This window comes from Meleagris gallopavo, chromosome 3 (assembly GCF_000146605.3).
Source record: "Meleagris gallopavo isolate NT-WF06-2002-E0010 breed Aviagen turkey brand Nicholas breeding stock chromosome 3, Turkey_5.1, whole genome shotgun sequence".
NCBI lineage: Eukaryota > Metazoa > Chordata > Aves > Galliformes > Phasianidae > Meleagris > Meleagris gallopavo.
In genome coordinates, this window is record NC_015013.2 from 69,599,298 (window position 1) to 69,611,368 (window position 12,071).

Sequence of the window (12,071 nt, forward strand, 5' to 3'; positions counted from 1 at the left end):
AAGGTTCTGGTTTTACTTTTTGGAGGGATTTCTTTCTAATTCCCAGCAGCCCCTTAAAAAGGACTCCGATTCTGTGGTAGAAGCATCAGATCTCATCTCTTGTCTAGAAGTATTTCAGGTCCAGTGGTCCTGCTTGCTGTTGCTGTAGCTGTCATCAAGGACAGGAATCAATGCTCCTGTGCCTGATGGAGGCTTTTTTTAGGCAGAGGCTGTACCTAGGCTTACATCCTTTATGAATAAGGCTCATATAAACCATAGTTATGTGAGCCCCAGCAAAAAAGATTCAAGAGTGCTCGTTCACCAGGAGTTGTTGCCAAGATCTCAAGGTTTGCCAATGTGTTTGTGGTTTGTGTTTTAATTCAGCAGTACTGAACAGTAAGTGCTTTCAGCAGCTGCTCACTGGGAAAGAACATCAAGAAGGTTGTACAAGGGCTAAATGTCTCACATCTTTCTGTAGTTAAGAAGTTTTGAAAATGATGTCAGAAATTGCAATCTGTCAGGACTTCCAAGTCCGGCAATCAGAGACCATAACGAGCAAAAAAGTAGAAAAAATACAAAAACAAAGCAAAAGATAAATAATAATCATGCTGGCATATCCAAATCAGATGAGCCTGAATAGAGATATAATTAGAAATTGTACATAATTTTAAATACAAATGGAAATGGAAAGAGGTCTCTGTAAAAGAAGAAAACAGAATAAGAGCAATCACACTGCCATGTGTTTTATGCACAATGTACTATATAGCCAACAGAGTTAAAAAACAAGAAAACATTAAAACAAGAAAACATTAAGAGTTGAATGCATTGAGGAATGTGAATTTGTGGAAACACCAGATCCCCACATTACCAAACCATGCTAGCAATCAATTCATGCAGCAGCTAGATCTTGGGAGACTGAGTAGATTGTGAGGGATAGGAATAAGGGACAAAGAGTTTCTCTGTGAAAGCATGGAGAATGTACACAGAATCTCCTGGGCTACAGATATGAGCAATCTTTGTGAATAAACTCTCTTACACATAAGGATAAAATTAATTCTCCATTCAGCAAAGGTCAAAAATGTGAAAGATTGTGCCAAATATGTACAAAAGGTACAAATACAAAACAGGAAACTAAATATAAGTAAAGGGACTTCTGGAGTAAAAACTTCTGGTACTTACTGCTCAGTATGTTGAATCATTTGCAGTAAGAATGGCTGGGGAAACCTCTATGCCTATGCCAAAGTTTGCATAGAATAAGAACCAAGTGAAAATATACTATACTGAGAAAGCAAGCAGTGACTCACAGGAAGACCTTAAAATGATGTAATAATAGTTTTAAATAATTGGTTGGTAAGATCAGGCTGACACTAGATGCAAGGACAAAACAACAGAACACACACAAAAGTAAACTGAATGCCAAACGTGTAGTGTAGGTTATGGTACCTGAGTGAATATGCAAAGCTTCAACAAAGCAGCATCAAATTAAATCATAAAAGTTCAGCCCAAAGAAAAGGAAAGCATGCAGACTAGAAGAAACTTTGAAATCATGGCTTTCACATAAAAGAACTTGTTGATGTTAAACCTAGACCAATTCACAAATTCAGCTATCTGCGATGGCAGTCTGTGAACTCACCTGGCACAATAGTATTATTGTGAACACATGAACTCATTTGGAAATCCAGGGCAGTACAGGAACAGCTGATGGAAGATAGTTATTTCTGAAGTTGCTATGCAGCTAAACCTGAGAACATAGTCTTTAGGGTAGAAAAATAATCTTTGGAAAAAGAAATGGTGCATGCACTGCAATGCATTTGTACCCTTGCTTCCACCATAGTTGAATATCACCAGCTTTTGAAAGTTACTTACAAATCTCATCTTATTTTTTCTTGTCTTTGTAACATTTTAATTCATAGTGATAACATAAAAGAAAACACTTGACTGTCCCTGTTCTCCCAAAGTCATTAAGTTTTAGAGACAATAAAACAGTAAGGATAGGCCAGCAGGGACAAAAGCTATGCATTTTATAGGTCTCAGTGAAAGATCATCATTAAAAAGGTCACATTAAAACTTTTTTTTTTTTCCCCCCCATTTTTTTTCTCTTTGAGGCATTATTGATCACTGACAGCTAAAATTACTTCAAAGGCAGCTGAAGTGGCCACCACAGTGAGTCAGTTAAATTCACTGTAGCAGCGGGTCAGTTTCAGTATCACAAGTTATTTTGTTTGGATGGCTGTCTTTTTAAAGTCAATGATATAGGAAATATGCCTTACTTAGGGCCTCAAACTGGGATATCACTTTTGTTTCTTTAAAAATAAAAACAAACAAAAAAAGAGAGAAATGTGTTTGCAGAGGTGAAAAGATGCAAAGCCAGCGATCAAAGAACTAAGAGTGTTTTCTCTAGCACTTCTCAAATGTTGTATAATAGAAAAGGAAGGAGACATTCCCAGATAGACAATGAAAAATCTCTATCTGGTATCTATCCCTATTCAAGATAAGCTAATTGTCAAAAAACATTATTTTGAATAAATGAAAATCCTAACCTAAAATCCTAAAATCCTAAGTGATCATCACACCAAATGCTGACACAAAGGCAGTTCCAGAGAGAACCTGCTTACTAACAGCTCTCTATTTCCTGCAGCCACAGGCAGAGGTGGTGGTGAACTTTCAGCATTTTCATTGTCTTCTTTCATTTCAGGTTCACAACAAGGACCTTCCTTTCTTTTTCCCCGCTAGGGGCATCTGAATGAACAACAACCAAAAACCTATTCCATATTATTGCTTTACAAGTTTAAGTTAATGCTACAAGGAATGCTCCTTCTCCCAGGAGTGTATCTTCTTGTAGTGTAACTTCTCAAGGTGGAACTGTGACTACTGAAAATTATAGGAAGAAGCTAAGTAGATTTCCATACATCTAAATTTTCCTGTGGATAAAAATTAAAAAACAAACAAACAAACAAACAAAAATCTATAATGCTTCAGGTTACATAATATCTAGCTAACTAAAAAGGTCACACCTATAACTATGACTATAAAGAATAACATAAGTACCCATGTACAGACTAAAATCTCCGTAATGAAGACTGCTTAGAGAAATGGCATATAATAACTGAAAGTTTCAAATCTCATTGTGATCAAAGCAAATAAATATTCCATCCCAAATTAAAGTGAAATTTCCTTAATTCATGTCCAGATAAAAAATCATATATTTATCAAACTTCTAGTGATACTGCTGTCCGGAGAGGTAGCAGTGTAGAACAGTGTCCTATCAAACACATAAACAATGTGCTAATTACATTGTAAGGGAGGTTGGAGAACATCTTTTCTCCACAAACATGACATCAAGAAGACCAAATACACCACTGTATCCCGACAAAGGGAAAAAAAAAAAAAAAAGGCTATTATAGCCACAGAGTAGTAGTATGCTTTATGGAGGGAGATTATTAGGACATGTTTGCCAGCTCACAATGAGCTGTTGTTTCTGAAGTATTACATAGACTTTGGACAAGCTTTTATCATTAAATAATTAACCTTCCTATAACATTTTACACATGCTATATTTCTGTCTTCTCCCACTTAAAACACTTTCTCATTTAGGAGATGGATTGAGTAGTTCTGGTTTGAGTCACACTCTTTTCTCTTTTTCACTGAACAATATATTCACTGTTACCATGGAAATGATTTCATCTTTCCAATAGAAGGATTCCAGCCCTGCAGTCTTGTTTTTGTCAACCTCCAACTTTCCTCCTTTATTATTGTCACTGTTAGATGAGACTATTTACCTATGTCAAGAAAAAAAAAAAGAAGCTATTTAAGGCAGTTTCTTATTGGAATTTCTTTCTCCTGACCATTGAGTTTGGATACTAAAGCTCTCAATCAGTTTTTTGTCCTGTATGGATGTGATATGAAAGTATAATGCTCCTCCTTTCTCTGTCCAATATGGGCAAAATACTACTGTCTTACCAGCCCCCTATTCTGGTTGGACATAAATGGGCATAAATGCACATAAAAGGTGAAAAAGGCTTTGGCAATCAACATGAGAAGGAGCAAAGTAAAACAAACTATGTTTCACAGCAGCAGGATAAGAAGCCAATTTTCTTCATAAATTATCTGTGCTTTGTGCCATGATCCTGTTTTACTTCCAAAATGATGGCTGGAATATAATTTGATTGCCAGGGTTTGTTTGGTTTATAATGTTGCCACTACTTTAAGGCCTATTAAACATGCAAATCTAGAAAAGCTCATGAAATTTGCTTGGATTTACTGGATCAAAAACATTCCTGTGATGGAAGAATTTAATTTGTTAAAGCCTCAAAGAACTTGATAGCACTTGGGTTGTAACAGATTATAGAAAATTTCTCTGTATTATTTATTTCTTCCTCTTATGTGAGAGTAAGCCAAAGAGATATTTTTATCTAAAAAAATGTATTACACGAAGTTCCTAATAACCTTGTCCAATCTTTCAGAAGACATCAGTTCTCTTCCAGATAGTATATTAGAATTATTATATTATTTTAAAGGAGTATCCTATACTCCTTAGAAAGGTAATAACTTTTGAGTGGTAAAGAGAAGGAGGAAAGGTAACAATCAAGTGCAGAACCAAGCAAGCCAATTTCTTCCATTATTATATGCTCACTGAAAAGACTTCTGGGATTGAAGTTACCATGAAGGTGGATAGGGAGATTAGAACATCACTTCATGGTTTAGTGAGAACTATTGGTGATGGGTGGACAGTTGGACTGGATGATCTTGTAGGTCTTTTCCAACCTTTGTGATTCTGTGATTCGTGTCTGGTCAGGTTTAAGATGTAAGATCACAATGCAAATTTTTCTTTTCTCTCTTCCTTACGGGAGAAGAATGAACCATGGAAAGCGATGGCAGAGGTCCAGGGATGGTTATTCTAATGGACTGCCAGTGGATTTGCTGCCCTTCTGTTTCTGAGAGTTGACTGGGTGCCATGATCTTCAGAGCTGAGCCAAGATCTCACTGTCCCCAGAAACTACGGGGATTTCTCTTGTGTTCTGCTCTCCATTTTGTCTCACTCCCTGGTCCCCTCCAGTTCTTGCACCACTTCTGGTATTTGTGAGACCTTCAGGGAGCTAAACCAACATTTTCCCAAACATTTCTCTTTTGCATGTCAAGTTTGTGCTGTACTAGCAAGAAGCATAGACTCAGGAAAGCATCTAGCATGCACAGGGATTAGCCCAAGGGAACATGTAGCCAGGAAGAAGAGGGAGTAGGAATTTCCGCTTCCAGAAATGAACTGTAACTCACAGGCTCATGTAGCTTCAACATCTGAGGCTATAAGATGGAGAGGCCACAAGCCAAACACCTCTATTTTCCTGAGACAACTCACATGTCTACACAGAGGTTGTGAAAAAAGGTGCTAGTGGGTGACACATGCCTGCAAGGGACTTAATTTCACACCAGCTGAATTCATGTCCTACAGTAACAATGTGCAATACATTTTATGAGGTCTTATTTTAAGATACTTTCCACTTTCTTCTTCTTTAAAAGATCTGACATACCAGCATTTTACTGTGGAACCAGAGAAAAAGAGATCCTTAACAGAGAATACTGCCCACACCTTGCACGTATTTAACCCGTGACTCTAGAAATTTGTCATGGTAGACCTGTAGCTCTGCTAATGCAGCTGTAGATTGAGGGCTGCAAATATATGACACTTTAGTTTCAGGAAGGTGAGATGAGAAAGAACTCTCCATTAAATTAACGCTTTTCTCTAAAAAGTAAGTGAATAAAATGAGTGCTGGTCCAAGTTCACTTTTTACTGCATGTAGCTGAGCTCCTGTCAGATGCTGAATGATCACGGAGTAAAATCATAGGATAATTCCGGTCCAAAGGATCCTCTGCAAATCATCTTGTCTAACTCTCTGCACAAAGCAGGTCCAGCTTCAAAGATATATCAAATTGTTCAGGACCTTGTCCAGTGAAATTTTGAATGTGGCTTTCCATTTTAAATTTTTTTTTTATTTTCAAGAGACTGTTTCAGCTTTTCCTGTGTACTCTTCTGATATCTCTCCTTTGCAAAGGGTATTCATACTGTTAATAACAGAATAACATTACATTTATATTACTCTTTGTTCTGAAGAATATAAGAAAATTTATTAATTTCACTGTTTTATTAGGTCAAATGTCAGCAGATTGGCAGAAACAGCCCTTCATGCAATCATGATTCAAATCACTGTTTAAAGTCTATGTTCTGAACCTTTTTACAGTTCCAGAAAGTCCTAGAAGTGTCTCATGTTTACAATCTTCAGCTTGCTCAAATGGTTTTGAGCCTGACAGTCCCCAAACAGATTCATCAATCTGCTAAAGGCTGATTCATTTGTTGTTAGCTGCTTTGGGTTAAACAGTTGCACTTCTGCCAATCACTAGCATTGTAATCACCTCCTTACCTTTGAGATTCAGCATGAGCTGGCTGGTTGTAGATCTACTGTTTGTCTGCTCTCAGGTCTGGCTCCCCATCAGCTCCATTTCTTAGAATGAGTTATAAGAACACGCTGCACCCAAACAAGGAAGATGGGATTCCATCCTTTCATAGCTGGGTGCTGCAAACAGAAGATCCATATTTGTGACCCTAGTACATATATATTGTGGACTGAGTCCATGTGATACTTCTGTTCCCTCCTAGGATCTGTTTTGTGAGCGGTTCTGTCTTTCCTTGAGCAGGTAATGATGAACACTGACTTAGAACTTGCACAGTTTCTCAGTCCTTTTTGCTCTTCCCAAACTCACACCTTTTTCGTATTTCCCTGATGTTCTTTTGGGAGAAAACAAACCTGGAATTCCTGAGGTTATATCCCTATCTCTCCAATACTCCTGTCAGCAGACTTGACAGAGAAAAGACATACTCTAATACTTTCAGTTGAGATGGGATTTTGTTGTGTTTCATAAGACGCAGACACAACACTCCCAGACCAGCTGTTGGAGAGCAGAAGCAGCACATATAAACACACACTCACAAAAACAAACAATCAGAGCTCCATAGCAGTCATGGTCTCGCAATTTGCTATGTTTCAACTATGACTCCTTTGCAAAACATCAGTCCAAACCACTGAAGGTGTGGAGAATAACAAATTCCTCCCTTTGCTGTTAAACAGCAGATTTTAAGAGGTTGTTTGGGAGACGATAGAAGATGATTTGAAGTTCAGTATAGTTTTGGTTTCTTTCTTTACAGGAATTGTATATCACGTAGGAAAGATTTCTCTTTGAAGTATAATAAGCTTCAAGCATTTTAATGAAAATGTTCTTCCCCATCTCCTACTACATCATTGACTGTGCTTCCAGTAGAAGTCTCCTGGGCTACTCTGACACAACACAGTAATATGAAACACAGAGATCAGATCAGTTATCGTGCCATCATTCAATTTTAAACCACAGCTTTAAGCAGGCTCAGCACTGTGAAGATCCTGGGCCATATCCTGCAGCCTTCTGTTGTGTTTTGCTCAAAGCTCAACTTCTGGATGAAATACATACACCTTTCATAAAAAATCTCCTAATTGTCCAAATTTCTGAACACAGAAGCTCAAAAGTTTCTTGTTAAATCAGTTTCTACAAGGAAGAATAAATCACATCATTGACTGAAGACTTCAAATTAGTGAGGCTGATGATCAAAAATCAATGTGCTCTTATAATAGTTTGGGTCTCTCCATACATGGTATATTACAATATTACATTAATTTTTCAGATGGCTTGTTGCATTCTATGGCAAAAAGTAGATAATTAAAGAAGAAAAAAAGCCATCAAAGATAACAAACGTCCAGAGAAAAAGTCTGTCTGTTCCAAGATGCCACACATTCCTATTATGTCATTCAAGAAGATATTTAAAAATCATCTTGACAAGATCCTGGAAAAAGTGCTCTAGATAACACCACTTGAGCTTATAAGAGGTCACTTCCAACCCCACCGATTCCATCATTCTGTGAATGAAGAAATCCTTTACAGAGCATTCCTCATTTTGGAGCAGAAATTCTAAATACCTTTATAGGCATCACTTGGAATCAGCTGTCTTCCTGTTTTCACCAGAAGCTTTCTAAATTAGCAACACATCAGCATGGCCAGGGATCATAGAATCACAGACTCACAGAATCACAAAGGTTGGAAAAGACCTACAAGATCATCCAGTCCAATCATCCACCTACCACCGATATTTCCCCACTAAACCATGTCCCTTAGTACAACATCTAAATATTTACTGAAACATCTGTCTCCAGGGACAGTAACTCAACCACCTCCCTGGGCAGCCCATTCTAGCACCTGGTTACTCTTTCAGAGAAGAGATTTTTCCTAACATCCAACCTGAATCTCCACTGGCACAACTTGAGGCCATTCTCTGTTGCCAGTTACATGGAAAAAGAGTCCAACCCCCCACCTCACCACAACTTCCTTTCAGAGAGCTGTAGAGAGTGATAAGGTCTCCCTTGAGTCCCCTCTTCTCCACACTGAACAATCCCAGCTCCCTCAGCTGCTCCCCATAAGACTTGTTCTCCAGACCCCTCACAGCTCTGTTGCCATTCTCTGGACATGCTTCAGACCTCAGTGTCTTTCTTGGAGTGAGTGGCCCAAAACTGAATACAATACTTGAGGTACAGCCTCACCAATGCTGAATACAAAGGGGCAATTGCCAAGGATAGTGTCCTAATTAGATTGTTCTTGAGTGGGGAAGCACGATAGTACTTAATATGAGTGATCAAGCTTCACTTTATTGTTGCATACATAGGGTTTATATAGGTTTCCAATACACATGTATTCGCTTACTATTGGTGTACAACGTGGGCTGCTCAGCCTTAATCAATGTTCAGTCAGCATTCACCCCTGTGCTGCTAAGCCAGTTTACTTTTCAGCACCCCCCCACATCCACAGAGCACAGCTGCAGATGTGGGCCCGCTGTTTACATGCTGCCCCAAGGACATTGTGACTCCTATCTAACTCCTAGTATTTTCTCTTGGCTATGCACTCTGTGCCGCTGCACCAGCTATGCTCGTACATATTCTCATGGCCGCCTGCTCTTGCAGCCATTCCCCAACAGGCAATCACCTCAGTGCTTCTGCTGGCTGCACTATTTCTGATGAAAGTCAGGATCAAAAGAGCCTGTATAAATTTGGATTGACAGGAAAATTCTGCTGGTATGTCCTGCAAGGAGTACAATGTCCTAGGGCTGCAAGCACCAAATACAACTTACCCTAGGTTTGTTGCCTGGAACACAGTGGTACAAAGAAATGGAAAATAGGCCTCCTTCAGACTGCCAGGCTCCAATTGCTAGTGCCAGGATTGGGAAGAAAAGAAAGAAGCTTAGACTGACTACAGCAAACTGAACTGGAGGGGATGGAGCAGCTGGAACCCAGTGCAGGTGTGGAAAGAGTCCAAGGGACAACTCCAAAGAAAATCTTATCTATAGCATTTTGTGACTTAAAATGATTTAGTGACTAATTACTTAGCACTATTTTAGAGCTAATGCACATCTTCCTCCCTGCCCCCAGCCCCTCATACACAGATGTGTACATGTGAATTCTCGTCACCAGGCTCGTCAAATGAACCTTCTCAAGATGCTTTGAAAAAAAACAAATTTCAATATACAAAGTGCAATATGATCTTTTGAGAAAAAAATATCAAAAATGTCCCATTCATCTTCTCTTCCTTAGTTTCTGGAAGTATTTAGTCTTTATATAATATTCTGTTCTGATTACATAGTGCAAGTCTGCTTTTTCTGTCTAAAGAACTAGTTATGAAAGGAGGCTAGGTTTGGGTTTTCTGCTTTTATGCACAGAAAATGTAGTTTTGTTACTGGGAGCAACAACAAGCTCAGAAAATGATTGGGATTTTAAATGTCTGGGTTTTGTGAAAAAGCATAAACAGGAAGGTGTGGGCTGGTTCTGAGGTTATAGAGAGAGCACTAGAAGGAAAACAGGGAAGAAGCAGGGTGACTGAGACTCCTACACCGGTTTCCACATGGACTCTGCTAAATCAGACAAATTATTCCAAATTTATGAAATTTACAAATTTTAATCAAGTTTAGAATTTGGCCGTGGAAATATATCAGGGCTACAGTCCCATCTTATCAAACTAACTGGTAATACTTTTGCAGATTTGAAAGGTTAATTCTATTGTTGAGTAATATTTTAATTTATTCTAATTTGTCTCATCTTGATTCATTTGCCTAATAATTTTGCATATCTTTACATTAATTACAGTCATTAACTTGAAACCTTTTAACAAATACTAATTTGTGGCCACTTTCACCACTTGAACCTCATTCTTCTCCAAATGTCATACTCTTTAAAACTCTTGGCACAAAAGATATGAAAATAAGCCATGATCTGCAATATTTGTGTTGTGGCTTAGAATGACAGGTTATACAGAATTCTTACCATTTTCAAGGGAATTTTAGGGACAACTTAATTTTTTTCTTTTTTCTTAAAATTAATTTTTCCCACTGATTTTTAGCACTTTATTTCCAACAAAACTACTGTGTCTACTGATCGTATTTCATATCAGAGATTGTTTAATGTGACCAAGTAAAGGCCCAGAAAGCATTCAAATATTTCTTGTGCTTTGATGAAGCACACTGTCCTTGTATTTGCTGGTGCACACCAACCCATCTCACTAGTGTTCATTCATAGAATCATAGAATGGCTTGAGTTGGAAGGGACCCCAAGAATCATCAAGTTCCAACCCCCCTGACACAGGCAGAGTAACCAACTGATAGATCAAGTAGTAGAACAGGTCGCTCAGGACTCCATTCAATCTGAACTTAAAATAATAATGGAAGGCTGCAACGAGGTCTCCCTGCAGTGTTCCCTTTTCAAGGCTGAATAAACCCAGTTCCTTCAGCCTATCTTTATAGGAGAGATGCTCCAGCCCTTGGATCATCTTCATGGCCCTCCTCTGGACCCTTTTCAAAAGCTTCACATCATTTCTGTGCTGGGGGTCCCAGACTTGGACATGTTTTTGTTTCCACTGCCTATACTTGCCCTTCTTTCCCTTCAGTTTGACCAGGCAGAGTCTTGCTAAGCCATGTCAATTTATTGCCTCCTGTCTGCTTTCTTCTTCTGAGGGATGGAGAGCTCTTGCGCTCTCTCAGAGGCATCCTTAAAGAGTAGCCAGCTTTGCTCCATTCCTTTGTTTCTAAGGACTTCTTCCCAGGTGATCTCATCCTTCAACAACCTGAAGTTTGCTTTCCTGAATCTCAGCATCCTGACTCCACTCTTTGCAAGGCCCACATTCCTCGAGATCACAAATTCGACCAGGCCATGGTTGCTGAATCCCAGGCTGCTTCCGATCTTATTATCTTTAATGATCTTCTCCACATCGGTGTAGATTCATGACTCAGAATAATAAAGATTACATATAATGACTAAAAAGTGTGTCTGAGTTGCTTATATGAGAGACATAGTCAACAATGCAAACTTCAACTGTCTGCATTAACAGGTTGTGAGAAGAAATAAAATGTTTTATTCTGTTATTTGTACTCTACAAAAATTTGGTAAAAAGATGTTCCTTGCCTTAAGACCCCTCTAAGTTAAAACACAAATTATACACATAATTAAAAGAAATCAACAAAATTCATCAGCAGGTTACTGCAAATAGGCACAAGATTACTAGGAAATAACAGTCAAAACAACTCAGCTAAAAATGCCATGACAGTAACATGTTGCACTATGGCAGGTTCAGATTGGATAATAGGAACAATTTCTTCAAAAGAGTAGTGAGGTGTTGGAACATATGTCCAGGGAGGTGGGAGAGTCATCTGGATTTGTTCAAAAAACGTGAACATGTTGCACTGAGGGACATGGTTAGTGGGCATGGGATGACGGTTGGACTAGATGATCTCAAAGGTCTTTTCCAACTTTAATGATTCTGTGGTTCTATGATTCTATATCTGGAATTTTTAGAGTCACCATAGAAAAAATGAGGCTGTGCATTCACTTGGGAATGGGTGATTAGGAGAGCTCCTAAAGTTAGCTGCTAAGTGATTGAAAAAGTAAATTTTAAACTTCACATAACTTTGGAATAGGAATGTTCATTGAGTTAGCTGATATTTCCCAAACAGGTGTGTGAAAATTATATGAAAAAGG